The sequence below is a fragment of the Perca fluviatilis genome, chromosome 17 (assembly GCF_010015445.1).
Source record: "Perca fluviatilis chromosome 17, GENO_Pfluv_1.0, whole genome shotgun sequence".
Taxonomy (NCBI): domain Eukaryota; kingdom Metazoa; phylum Chordata; class Actinopteri; order Perciformes; family Percidae; genus Perca; species Perca fluviatilis.
Window position 1 is genome coordinate 19,525,388 of NC_053128.1, and position 12,468 is coordinate 19,537,855.

The following is a 12,468-nucleotide window of genomic DNA, read 5'->3' on the forward strand; positions in this document are numbered from 1 at the left end:
GAAAGCCCTGGCAGGGTAACAACAGGATGTTTGATGTGACTTTGTTCCCTGTCTTCTGCCTTCTGGATTGCTCCCAGTTTGTACTCCAGTGGATGATGTGATATGAAAAATTAGGTACTGGTTTGCGTGAACCTCTAAACTGAGTCCTACCGCTTCTTTATGGTGAGAGAATTCATCTCTGTAAAATGAATGTTCTCCACCAAATTGTGTTCAGTGAAGGAGTTGAAGCCACTGGTTTTGTGGTATGTAGACCTAAGATTTTCTACTTTTAATTTTCTACTAATAATGAAATGGTTAAAAATAGTACAGCATCTTTATAAGGTACAATGCTGCACTCTTTTGGTGGCGAACCAGCACTACAAATCATTTTGTATCCGTGTCCCCGGAGTGTTGAAGACTGCTGTGCTCCATTGTTTACTCACACCACTTATGGTGGGTATACTTGCATATATAGTATGGCATAAAAAAAATGTATATGGGTTATATATGTTTAGAGAGGCCATGTCACTGGGACAATAACTGCCTTAAATATTAGTGTTCAGATTCAGTTTAGATGCTTAAACAATACAAAACAGTATTTCAGTTTTTCACAATGTGTCAATGATAACCTTTAATTATTAGGAATATATCCATATTTATCTGTAATATAATTTAAGAGCTTGATTGGCATAATATAAAAAATAAATCTTGTATTATAGTGGCATTTAATTAACATGATTCAAATATGTTCTAAAAGTATTGTAATGGATAAAAGGTTTTATATTTTAGGTAATTTCTTTTAATATATTTTCATACTAAGGCTTAATGAATTTAACTTCTCACAATACCCATTTAGTTAATTTGAATTAAGACTTATTATACTTATTATATTTTTTTTAAATCTTTATTTTCATCAACAATATCATACAAAAGTTTTTTTCTGTCATGAATAATGGACTTGTCATCTGGCATCTGAGAAGTATCGAATTTTTTTTTTTTTTTTTTCTGGCCACATGTCAAATGATCTTGTAATTTATATCCTGCAGAAGATACAACAGTCGATCATCCAGCAAAGGAGTATTCGCTCATTTTTTCAGCTGTTGGGAAGGTGCAAAACATGACCACATGCACAGCAGCCTGGGAGGAAAGAGCAGTACTACACCAGTAGAAGTGAGGGAGACAAGTGGCTCAGTCCATCTGGATGTGGTTACAGTGCTAGCTGGTTTTTGGATGATATGCGTACCTGTCATCAAAGGTTATTCATGGCTGCGGTTACTCGAGGGCCGAGATTGGTGCGTTTCAGTCGTATGTGTGAATGCTGCTAAAGATGGAAGAAAATGGGTGGTAGTTGGGCAATGTATTTGGTCCAAACATAGCAGAGTCACCATGGCGATTGTCACGGGACACGCACCAGAGCACTGTCATATTTCATATCAGCGGGATCTTCCAAATAACACCATTCATGAAACACACCAGCTACTCTGTCTAGAGGGTAAAGCAAGCAGCGTTTCAGGTTGCTGTGCAGTTCATGAGAAGCCACAGCTGTATCAGTCGTGTATTAATAAAAAAAAAAAAAAAAAATCCTACACATATTTCACACATTATTATATTATTCATATATTTGCACATCTTTTTGAGACTTAATAGAATATAAGTATAGAAAAACAAAGCTACATATTATAAAACTAAAAAAATAGTGAATATATATATATATATAATATATTAACAAACCTGTAAAAATATAATACTTGCACATATTCCAAGACATTGCCCATTTATCCATTTAGAGTTTTTTTTAATACTGTCCATACAATGCTTTACTTTTGAAAAAGCTCAGCAGTATTTTTCACGCTATTAGCTGACATTTTTTTTTTTACATTTTTTACACATGTTCTGTAGTTTTTTGTTAAAATAACTCATTTTGCATCTCGGTGTCCAAATGAGTCTTATAAAATTTGAAATATTGGAGTGCTTCATTTAACTGATTGATGAAACACACCCCTAAGCAAACCATTGGGCTGGCTACAAAAAGTTATTTGTGGCGAACAACCTCCAGATTGGGCATTTGTACCGTCTGTCCCCTAACTATCTGGGACCAGAATGAACTGGAGTGAAGGAGGTTATGTTACGATATCAGTTAATCCTCACGCAGAGATACTAAGCTACAGCCTGCCTTTACCTCATATCCTGTCCTCTGTGAAACCATCCCTCACCCTCCTCGTCTATCTGATGGCCCCTCTCCCGGTCCCAGTGCTCTTTAGTGCTACAGCAGCTCTCCAGTCATCAGGAACAGCGGCTTTATCTTTGTTTAGGGTTCCCAGGCCTAACACAGCATCCACTTGAGATATGCCAAACAGCCTGAGCATCCGAGCACTGCTGCTCTCAGAACAGGGATGTAAATGCTAGGCTGTAGTTACAGTGGGACTGTGTTGTCTGTGTGTGTATATAGCTGTAGACATTGTCTGACAGAACCAGATTTCTATATATATTTTTTTATTAACCTCTTAGTTTTCTGACAACATAGCTCATGAGCCTGATGGCTGCTTGTCCATATGTACACGATCAAGTTCTCTGCAAGTTGATTTTCATAACATTGGGAAATTAATTGTAATTGGTGGCTGCCTGGATGATGGAAATTAATGTAAAACGTTATGAGTGTAGACATCGAAAACTTTTTACAGGCGATGGATCAAAAAACAAACTGAAGGCAAAAGTCTGACAAAAGTTCTGCACACTACTGATAGCATCCAGTGAATTTAATTTAACAGGGCAATGTTTTGATCTAACAAAGATCATCACTAATTTACTCTGAGTGGACCAATCAGAGCAGAGCTGTCTGATACTCCCATATAGGGGACAAAACCTGCCCCTATGGAAAGGGACAAAATAGAAAGAAAAAAATATATATATTATACTTGCGTATTAAATAGTTATTGTTGAAAAAATGTCAATTATGTGTATAACAAAGTGTTATTAAGAAGATCTACTGTATATCATGTATGTGTGTATTCATCAGTAATTTCGGGATCCTCCTCCACATTATTTTTTATTATTCTAGATGTTTTCTGTTTAGTAACTCTTTCATGATGTGTAGTGAATGAGCTAAAACATGTAAGAAGTGGAATGGTCCTTTAAATCTAGAAAAGCGGAAATATCCATAACCCCCTTCCTACTCTGTGTTTCCTTCTAGATATATATAAACAGTGTGGTGAGATTTCCCTCCGTAATTATCTCATTAATCTTAATCCATTATCAAAGCAATTATCTGTTTGCAGATACGTGAGTGTTGTGTCTGTTTCATTGTGTCCTGAGCAGCCGTCCCTGCAGTCTGGCTCCTCTCTGTGTGCTCCCTGCGATGATAAGATTGCTGCCCTTTCTCAGGCTATCGCTTACGAGGCAAAAGGCCACTTGAGGAATGACAGGGCCAACATGACTGACATTAGCCGCTCTCGCCTCAGCAATTTCATTCTCCTATATAGAAAAGTGCTGACAACTCATTAACGAATGTCTTGAATGGGACTTTTTTTTTTTTGTGCTTTTTAATGAAGGGCATACAGGGCTGCTCTCTCTGACTGGGTGGAGCTGAGGCGTTACTGTAGGTTCAACTGCTGGTTAGCTCGGATTATTGTCATGTGATAATTACAGTGCTGTGGCTTTGTTTGGGGCAACATGCAGCTCATGAAGATGTTTGGAACAGCCTAACATGCAGACGCTTAAAGGGAACCTTAAATTAGCTTGATCAGAAGGAGAGAACTGGAGTCACTGGGACTTTCTCGGGGCCAGAAACTTCCTAATTAGAGATAAAAATGTCTGTTGGGGTTGTGTTGGCTGTAGGCCATTTACAGTAAGTTGAACAAGAACCAGATTGGGAAAATGATCACACAGATCTGAATCCCTTTGAAAACATGAAATTTCTATGATGAAGTGTGACAAGCTGGAGTTCAGAAATGGCACTAATGGTTAACACATTGTGAATGAAAATACACTTTTTGAGACATAATCTATAGTTAACTTCTTTTAATATTCGGTTAGTCTTGCTATATACCAAACTATGTACGTACCATATGTGTACATACCAAACCTTTCTCTTTTAAAAACTTTCGAGGTATGTTTCAATGATTCCTGATAACTGGGAACCTCCCAGCATTCACCTAACCTTACTAAACAAGCCACATGCGCACTGCTTGACTTATATGACTTAAATGACCTTCTCATTTGTAATAATTATGTTGGGATGTTTAGTAACGATCATTTAATATGTCTGTGACTTCCTGTGGGCTTGAAATTGTCAGGGACAATTCAAGATTACTTAGGATTTACAGATGTACGACATAAATACTCAGTTGTCTCATTATAAATGTTCAAGTATCCAATCTTATGCTTTCTGAATAAACAGGGAAAACCATGCGGCCTGAAACCACCACCTGCCAATATTGATGTAAAGAACATCTTTCATTGCCAGAGAACTGAGTCTCTGCTATGATCTGTAACTGCTGTCAAGCTGTAAATCTGGATGCACCCTCTGAGAAAGGAAAGAGGCTTTTCAGCAGGGACTATTACGACTAAAGCAAGCTGCAAGACAGTGTTTCCGCTGCTTGCCTTTGTGCCATGAAAATGAAATACAGTCAGCACGCAAAGGCCTCTTTTTGTTCAGTTTTGCACCTCTTTTGCTTTTTTTATTACCCTCAGCATCTTCCCACACTTCCCATATTTTGTGTCATTGTGACCGCAAACCCTGAAAGCAGAAGTTGCTGTGGATTGTTGTGTATGTTCTAAAGTGGAAAAATTGACCTATCACTGGGATTGCACACAAATGCATATTTGGTGAGGTTAAATATACAACCAAAGGGCAGGGTTCAACAAAATCTTTTGAAAGTTGACTATTTGATCCTGCATGTCTCTAATCAATAACATTAATTCACAATTAAGGAAGCTAACATTAAATTAGAGGATATGTTTGTACAAGAGTGTGTTTTGCTGTTATGTTGGCATGGAGCCACAGCTCATTGGATAGGACTCAGACAGGGTTATTTTTGGGGAAGCTCAGGTGCCTGCCCCATCAGAAAGCCCTTATAAAGAGGTCCTCTCTGGGTGGGTGGAAAGTGAGTTATCAGCTTCACTGTCGCTCCTTGATGGGGCCAACTCGTTTGCATCTAGTCAACACCTTCTGCCCCTCTCTGGCACAGATCCTAAAGTGACCCTTGGCCTTACCGAGCACTTTAAATACATCTCCTTCTACCACATTTCCTCTTACACTCTACCACTTCTTATACCATATGTACAAAGAATTTCAGCCTTTGGCTGACAATAAAGTTGTATCGTATACCAGTCAATTCAATTTCATACTAAATACAATTTAGTTACAATCGTATTTTATTCAAATTTTGTCATCTGCAGTACTCTCTCCCCAACCCTTAACAAGCCTCCCTCTCTCCCCTCTCTCCCCTGTCTCATTTGTTTTACATTATTGATGAAGGGGAAGAGCAAAGGTGTATTTTGCTTTGACCATATGACAATGCCTTGGGGTTAATGGGATTTCAGTGTAAAGCTAAACTAAAATCGCTGTAATTATTTAAGATATGCACATTCAGTGTAAGTGTGATTATGTAGAATGTAAAATTTCTGATAATACACAACCGCAATCCGTGTTAGTTAATGCATTTGCACTTTACAACAATGAAAGTGTCATATACTATTTATCTATCCTTTTTATAGTCAGTTTAATTTCAGCAGTACATCCTAATCTGGGTTGTAATATTTTGCTTGATATTGTACAAGACTGAGCATATCGAAAAATGTTATTACTACATCTTTCCGTTCTTCCCTTCTCTCTATTCCTTGTCTAAGGAATGTTTTCCCAGACTCTCTTTTCACCCTCTGTGAGCGCTCTGTCTCTCTGTGGTTACGCACTTCATTTGTCTTCCCCAGGATCAGAGAAACACCGAAAATCAAAATAATCACTGGACATTGAAGTAGGAGAAAGCTTAAGACAAACCCTGGATAACAAGATGACAAAACGTGTTAAGATAGAGCTCTCAAGAAGCTGGCCATACCAAATAATTATTTGATTAGTTATTTACTAAAAACTTTCAGCACATTATATTATTTTTTGCATTATTAATATTTTTGTTTGATATTGTAAAGCTTTGGGAAGTTTGAATTATTCATATGTTGGCTGAAAATATGAGTGCAGCATTTTAATCGCATACACAGTGATGAACAAAATTGAATAAAATAAGTAAAACACATTAATCATGAATATTTCCATCACTCTAATATTGTATATTATAATCAACTTGTCAATGGTACTTAAATAGAATCCTTCAATTACCCTTTAATACATATTCCATTATGTAAGCCTGTATACAAAAACAGCTTTAATCTTTTCCTGTTTAATAAATAAAAAAATGAAAAATCTTATTTCCTCAAGCTGATAAAAGCTTTTGATTAACAACAGTGGCCGCATAATCCAATGTTATCTTTTTATTAATAAACACAACTACTGCTATACTTTGCTTCACTGTCATGTAATGATGTAATGTGTTAAGTATGTACTTTCCTTTTTATAATTTATTCAAGCAATTTCTCTTTTTAAAATAAAATTTTTTTTTAAACAGTTTTTTGGTGTCAGCCCAAAGAAAAACCTTTTCACACGTCCTTTTACTGCTGCACTTAACTTACCAACCAAAAGATGGAGCTACAGCCATTGGCCAAGGTCAGACGGACAAGGCTGGAAACCAGTGAGCTTCTCCGGGCCTCCCATCGTGGTTTGAGTTCTGGATGTTTGTGAGTGGGCTTGAAATGATCAGGGCCGACAAACTGGACAGTGTGGAAAAGTTTGTGTAAGGAGCCATTCATCAGGGATCACTCAAAGTTAACACTATGCTGCATCTTTAAACGTAGCCACCACTTTTCTGTGATATTGTAGAGTTGAATGGTCGTACGAGTCCTTTGAAGCCTAAATACATATACAGCCAGGTGCAGAGCTAGGTTATATTCTTTACATCTGGTGTGTTGAGTAATAAAGATGTGAAAGACAGAATTACCTAAAATTACAGTTACAGTCACTTGGGAAGGGGAGGAGGAGTGCTGTAACCTTTTCCATGAGGAGAATTGAGGGTTGTGATTGGCTGAAGACTATTTTCCCCTCTCCCATGCTTCCTCCCCTCCCCCTCACACCAGACCCTGGATGGCACGCAAGGCCCTGACCACCGCCACAGCATGGCGCCAAGGAGGTACAGAGTTTGTGTGTGTGTGTGTGTGTGTGTGTGTGTGTGTGTGTGTGTGTGTGTGTGTGTGTGTGTGTGTGTGTGTGTGTGTGTGTGTGTGTGTGTGTGTGTGTGTGTGTGTGTGTGTATGTTGTGTGCTCCAGCCAGTTTGGAGGGCCGAGACCCCGGATATGTTGTGGAAGTGTGCAGTGGACAGGGGCCAGACAGGACGTGACCTTCTAGAGGAAGCTCGGCGGGCCCTATAGGCCAAGTGGCTATCAATCAACGCCTTTTGTCCCGCCCCCAACCGGCCACTTCAAACACACAAAAGGATCAGACCCATGGCCAGCTCTTTTTGTTGATCTTTAATATAAATTACCAAATTGTAAGACTTTTAGATCAAGTTTCAATAATCTAAGCTATTCCTCAATAAGAAAATAAAATGTACAGATCACAGCTATTTTCAGTATTCTTTCATTGATAGAAAACCTTGAAAGTTACTTTTTCATGTTTGATGAAATGTGTTTGATTTATTGCTATTTGGTGCAGAAGATAAACATTTTTGCAGGATTGCTGTGAAGAATCTAGAAATATCTATCGATCCACCAGCAATCATATTTGCTTTTTAAATACAGAATGTGACCTAGATCTGTACCAGTCACCTGTAGCTGCTGGACATGATTAATTATTAGTCTTTTGAACCCCACTGTAATTTAGCAGGGGCACTTTCATTACTCCCAATCCAAGGTAACAGCAGATCAAAGCTTCAGGTTGCTTCTCCTCCTCTGCAGGCTGTCCGAGGTCTAACTTACACTTCGGACAAATGGCCAACAGGTCAGGAACTCAGTTCCGCTGAGGGTAGAGGCCAAAGGCCTGGGACTGACCCTACACTGATGCCACTGTGAACTGTGTCTTATGGCTTTCAGTTTCAGACAAAGTAGTTCAGTGGTGGTGTAGAGACTGTGACAGTGGTGATGATAACGATGAGGCGATGGATTTATAATGACTCAAGTTTTTATTGTCTGTATTATTAGTTTTCAATGCTGTGATAATCATATATTTGTTAATGTCAATAAAGGGGTCAACATCTTTTTTTTTTTGTTTTTTTTTGTTTCCTCTATTGTGGTCATTACAACTAACATTTAGAGGTAATGGGAAGTTCACTTCAAGTTTGCTACAATAAATCATGTCATAAAGTAGAGCAAATAACCAGTTTACTAACTAACTACACTTCTGTTGTTAATGATGATTCTATTTATTCCTGACCAATTTTAACTACCCGCTCACTCAATTCTGTCTTGAAACAGAGACATATCTCCACTCCTTATCTCCACTAATTTGGTATTTTTTGCATAACAGGATATCAATGAAAAGCCAACTGGCATAATAGGCTAAATATGTGGGAAGAGAACAGGAGTAAAAATACATATGAAAGTCTTTGTGTTGTCCGTGTCTGGGAAAAACGGCTGAAGGTGCTAATTAACAGAGCTGTCAGTTGTTCCTTGAAGTGAAGTGAAGTTGCCGATAAGCAGAGTGGCTGGTGGAGGAAAACTGACGGGTCCCCCCAAGCCATCTGGACCTTGTTCTCCCAGAGAGCGGGGCTGTGGCACAAAAGGGTATCGACAGTAAGTAATACATAAAGAAAATATTACTTGATTTTGATTTTAAAACAAAGAAAACCAGTGTCAGGTAACCGTGTTGACAGGTGTTGATGGTAAACAGGTAATACAATTTAGTAAAGAAAAGATTTTGGAGGCATTAACAGTTTAAGGTATTCATATTTATGTGTTGATTCGTGAATAACCCCCACAATTTGCTGACTGAAATAATATCTGTTTTAGGGCTGGACAATATATCAATATTATATCGATATCGTGATATGAGACTAGATATTGTCTTAGATTTTGGATATCGTAATATCGTAATATGACATAAGTGTTTTCTTTTCCTGGTTTTAAAGTCTGCATTACAGTAAAGTGATGTACTTTCCTTACCAGACTGTTCTAGCTGTTCTATTATTTTCCTTTTCCCCACTTAGACATTATGTCTACATTACTGATGATTATTTATCTAAAATCTAAGTGCGAAGATATTTTGTTAAAGCACCAATTGTCAACACTAGAATATCGCCGCAATATCGATATTGAGGTATTTGGTCAAGAATATCATGATATCTGATTTTCTCCATATCGCCCAGCCCTAATCTGTTTCTGAAAGTTGTCATCTTTTCTAAAACACCTTTAGATTTTTGGTCATTTGCTCTCTTACATATTTACCACATATAACATTTTTGGGTCAGATATGTTTCTTATTGCACATTTTGTTCAGAAATTTCTTTAACAAAAACAAATAAATGTGAAATCAAAGATGCAGAGATCATCAATGTGAAAATGTGAAATCATGCTTTAAATCATTAAATGTGTGGGGTCTTATTTTCTGGACAATTCTAGAAAAAAAAAACTCAATTTACAAACAGGACAAAGATTGATTTTCACCTTCTATCGTCATCTTCAGCAGTGTAGCTCTGCAGCGCTAAAGTGCTATCCTGTGACTCTGGAGGGCCCGCGTAGCTCATCTCCTGCAGGTAATCAACCATCATTCTTTCATGAGGCTGTGAGTGTTCAGGAGAGACTCTGGATCTCCCCTGCTGCTTCTGCCAGCAATACATCCTGCTACACGTTAGGGAACATGACAACTGCACTCCCTCCCAGCTCATTGCACCTGAACACACTCCTCTATCTCATGACATGATGGGTCAAATCAGAGCTCTCACGGCTATACGGTTTGCTAAGTCAGTCTGCTTTCAGGGAGCTGAGCTCGGAGTTGTATAGATTATTATATTAAATTACACCTTGTACATAATCAGCTTGAGAAATAAAATAATTGTGTATTGCTCAAATCTCATTCATCAGTATGTCTGGTTTGAATTGTTTCCCACACAGACAAAAAATTTGATTGTAACTGTTCATTTAAGAAAACCGAATTGTTCTACCGACTACGATACCTGCTGGTTATGCTCTGTGTTGTAAAACGTTTTCAAAATAAAAGAAATCTCAGAGTAATTTTAATTTGAATGTAAACAGCCAAGTCATAGCATTTGGCTTGGTTGACAAACAATTAAAATTTGAAAAGAAAAAACAGCTATCCTCTACATACCTTTATCAAAATGGCATTCCAAGTTATTTCAACATGTATATTAATAACTTTATTAATTGTTTTGAAATTTTTTATATGACATTTGTTATAAATAATCACTTTTTACAAAATGTTGGGCACACTTGATTAATACAACTGCAAATGACAAAGTAACTGTATGATATACTTCTTAAAAGGTCCAATATGTAATATATTTACTGTAATAAATCCAAAATGACCCCAATGCATCATCAGATATTAAGGAAACATACTAAGATGAAACACTAGCTATCTTCTCTGACAACAATGCTAATGACAGTATTTTCTCCTTTTTCCGTGAGGGAATTTCTGTTTGTCTTTTGGTCTGTGTGTTGTTATCAACTGCCCAGTTTGACAGCCAGGCCAGGTTGCCAGATATACATATACCTGTAAAAACGTAAACCCAGCGCGCTACAGCTGTAAGGTTAGTACACCCATGAAAGCAGCAAATAAACGAAGAGGATCAACGGAGATAGATTCGACCCAACCTAAAAAAAAACGTATAGCTACATCGATGAAAAAAAATCGCCATGTTTCTAACAGTTGCCTGACCAGAGACGTGACAAACCCCGGGTAAATAGTGGAGATGTATTTGAAAGATGGAGACAGTTTAGAGCCCAAAAGGACGCAGAGTTGGCTAATTTCCTCCTGAACAGGTAACTAGTGGTAGCTTCAGGCTAATTTATCATGGCTACTAGGGACGGGCATTTTATGTCATTTCAACATTCGTGTACTCACATTTAATTATATATCTAGCTAGAGTACCCAAGACACAAAAAATATTGAGACACAGCCAGTAAAGTGATCCTGACTGGTCCTGGCTAACGCCGCCATGCTAACGTTACCTGAGAACCAGGCAAACGGGCCACGGCTGTTTACAACGTGTAGCTAGCCTGTTCAGCGGCCGTAGCCGAAAAACGGTGAGTTATTTTAAGCCGAGAGGGGGGGCTGTAAATCGGGAAGCGGGGACCTTGAGTTTGCAGTGTGTTTAGCGATTGTTTCCGTACTTCTAAGCCAATAAAGTGTGGTCAGTCGGGTGGAGAGGACGGCAAGGTAGTGTTATTTTTAGCGGTTCTCACCGTAATTCACAGCAAAGGAAGTGTGCCTGTCCGTCGAGTAGAGAGGACGCGAGGTTGTTATGTTTTTAGCGGTTCCTACCGTAATTTTAAGCCTAGGAAGTGTGTCTGCCCGTCGGGTGGAGAGGACAGTGAGCGAGATTGTTGTGTTTTTAGTGGTTCTAAGACGAAAAAGTGTGTCTGTCAGTTGGGTACAGAGCTCTGCGTCATTATAGCCAACATCTAACGTTAGCTACTCCGCTGTGCCGCAAATTAATGTCTGACTATGTGAGACAAGCTTCTAGCAACATTGTTGTGGATGCTGCAGCAACCTCCTTGAACGGGTCTGGGGAGGAGGGGGCGGGGAAGACGACTCTCTCCAGTATTTTGAATGTGTACTGGAGTAACTATTTAAACATTAGCTGTCAGTATTACATATTGCACCTTTAACTAAATACTTTTTTTTTTGCTTCTGTCAATCTAGTCAGATGTGTTATCTCATCAACAGGTTATTTACAGGCCGATAAAAGCTGTTGTTTGTATTGAAAAAAACCAACTTAGATCAACTTATTAGAAAATCTGAAATATATGATTATTGTGATCATGAAGAGAGAAAATCCAGTATTGAATATCTGAAAATTGCTGCTGTTTTCCCCCTAGTTATTTTAGCTCACTCTACAGCACCATAGTGTTCTTTAAATTAGCATAAAAGTAATTCAGGTTAGTTGTGTATTTTTGTGACCATTTGTGAGTATGTCATCCACCATCAATTTATTTATTCCTCATGTGAGGCAGGTAGCTATTGTTGGTCGCACTGCCCACAGGAGATTTTGGTTTGAGAAATCAAAAGGTTGCAGGTTCAATCTTGTGGAGAGGTGAATTAGCAGCATTTGCCCTTTGTTCATTGTTCACTGCTGATGTATTCTTGAGCAAGGCGGATAAACACATCTGACCAACAGGTACAATTGTGGTTGGGTTGCATTGTGTGCATGAGAATGAAACAGAATGTTGCTGCATCACACATCAAACCTAATATGGATACATTATTAAGA

The 12,468-nt window shown here is 38.2% G+C and overlaps 1 long non-coding RNA gene across 1 annotated transcript; it reads right to left on the reverse strand.

Annotated features, from left to right (window-relative positions):
• Positions 1–8,078: 8,078 nt before the first annotated feature.
• LOC120545869 lies at positions 8,079–11,587 on the reverse strand. Its single transcript, XR_005636750.1, has 3 exons — positions 11,441–11,587; positions 9,683–9,765; positions 8,079–8,788 (listed from the first exon to the last, which is right to left on the reverse strand). It is a non-coding gene; the product is annotated as an uncharacterized LOC120545869 (long non-coding RNA).
• Between the last annotated feature and the right edge of the window lie 881 nt (positions 11,588–12,468).